At 40.0% G+C, this 2,285-nt stretch overlaps 1 pseudogene; it reads left to right on the top strand.

Annotated features, from left to right (window-relative positions):
* Positions 1-889: 889 nt before the first annotated feature.
* LOC110276945 (ABC transporter C family member 3-like) overlaps positions 890-2,285 on the top strand; it is a 19,140-nt pseudogene continuing 17,744 nt past the window's right edge.

Genomic DNA, 2,285 nt, shown 5'->3' with positions numbered 1-2,285 from the left:
CGAGATTGGTTTTTAGTTTCGCATAGAAAAACCATCTCGGGGGAGTGGGATTGTGACATCCCTTTGAGATTGTGAATTGTTAGGGGTCTCCCCAAACCTCGACAATTCCACGTAATGAGCTTCATATTTCTTCGGGTGCCGACTGGCACCCTCCACCCTCATTTTAGCAATCATATCATCAACCATACAGATATTCTCAGCCTTATTTTCATTTTTCTTCCGTTGATTTCTTCTTTTTATTCCTCCAAACAGCTTACTTGAATTAGTCCCTTGTCTAGCAAGTTGTTTTCACTTAGAATCCCTGCTGGTCATTCCTTCATTAGGTAAGTTCTATGGGACAGATCCATCAGTGTTCATAGTACTAGTAATATCTTGCATGACTAATTCCTCACTAGTCTTCTTAATTGACTGCCAAACCACTTTTGAAAAATTATCATCCTCCTTATTACCTTCAGATGTCTCCATAGAGTTATCTTTTGTCCCTTTGACACTTAAGCTGACAAAATTATCTATCAACCAGTTTGGGGTTGGTTTTTTTTTCGGTTGAGGAGTGCTTGAGTTTGAGTTATTGAAACTGGAGTTATCACCAGTTCCTCCACATTCAATCCTCTTGCCTACATGATCTACTTTGACCCACTCACCAATACGATCCTGTTTAATAGTGCCTGCTGATGAATCCTCCATGAATTTAGAACAATGTTTGGAATCATGTCCTGAATGAGCACAGTAGATACAGAAAATTCCAATCCTCTCGTATCGCAATCCAATTTCCAGCACCTTACCATTTAGTTCAGCCATACGAATACTATCTTTCACCCTTTCATCATCATCCAGCCAGAGTTTGATCTTGAGAATTTGAGATTCTCTTCCATGAACAGAGAAAAAAACAATGTCTATCACCTCTCTAATTTCTCCCCAAGTCTTTTTTCAACCTGAATAGTTTCAAACTGCTCAGACAGACCCCAGAATTGGATCCAGATTGGAAAACAAGTAATGCTTTTCTTGTCCTGTTCATCCGATTCAACCCATCTTCTCACATGCAAGATATAATCCTTAAAGAATCAAGGAGATCCTTTTTCAATTTTGAGAACATCAAGATCATTCTCAAAGAAGAATTGGAATTGATTAGGACCTCTCTCAATCAATCGGAAGCCCTCTGGTTTATCCCATATTGCCTTTAGGGCATTGTCAATTGTGCCAATTGAAAACACCTTATCTGCAAAGAGTCTCCCCGAGAGACTCTTAATACAAGCCTCCAACCCCTGAAAATAATCTTCCGTATCCAATACCACAATATCCTCTTCATCCTCCTCACTACCTGGATCAATTTTAGAATTTCTCCCTTCATCGAAATTCATATTGGATTGAGAGTGCTAATTGAAGAGAAGTTGATTATAAGGTAACGAGAATTAGGAGTACAAATTGTTGTGATCAAAGAAGAAGATAAAAATAGAAAAGTAAAAAAGAGGTGGAAAGATCAAAGCTCTAAATAGAGCACTGATAAAACCCTAGCAGAGCCCTGCTGTTGGAAGTGTTACGCTAATGGCTGTTTATGCTGCTTTAGCAATTGGAAGTTCCATTGGCAACCTTTTCAGATCAATGCTTACTATGATATCTGGATATGAGACTGCAACCATACTGGTGCACGAATTTGTAATCCGCACAACTAACCAGCAAGTGCACTGGGTCGTCCAAGTAATACCTTACGTGAGTAAGGGTCGAATCCCACGGAGATTGTTGGATTGAAGCAAGCTATGTTTATTTTATTAATCTTAGTCAGGATACCAATAGGATTCTTTAGCCTCGTATTTTAATAAAGAAAAGGGCATAAAATAAATAGTTGTTACTTTAATAATGAAGAATATGTTGGAGTTTTGGAGATGCTTTGTCCTCTGAATCTCAACTTTTCCTTGAAATCCTTTTCCCACACGCAAGGTCCCTTCCATGGCAAGCTCTATGTAGGGTGTCACCGTTGTCAATGGCTACTTCTCATCCTCTCAGTGAAAACGTTCCTATGCTCTGTCACAGCACGGCTAATCATCTGTCGGTTCTCAATCAGGTTGGAATAGAATCCATTGATTCTTTTGCGTCTGTCACTAACGCCCAGCCTTCAGGAGTTTGAAGCTCGTCACAGTCATTCAATCCCAGAATCCTACTCGGAATACCACAGACAAGGTTTAGACTTTCCAGATTCTCATGAATACCACCATCAATTCTAGCTTATACCACGAAGACTCTGATCTCACGGAATGGAAGGCTCGGTTGTCAGGCGAGGGCAACCATGC

The sequence above is a fragment of the Arachis duranensis genome, chromosome 10 (assembly GCF_000817695.3).
Source record: "Arachis duranensis cultivar V14167 chromosome 10, aradu.V14167.gnm2.J7QH, whole genome shotgun sequence".
Lineage (NCBI taxonomy): Eukaryota > Viridiplantae > Streptophyta > Magnoliopsida > Fabales > Fabaceae > Arachis > Arachis duranensis.
The sequence above is the reverse complement of the archived record's forward strand: the minus strand, read 5'-3'. Positions and strand labels throughout refer to the sequence as shown.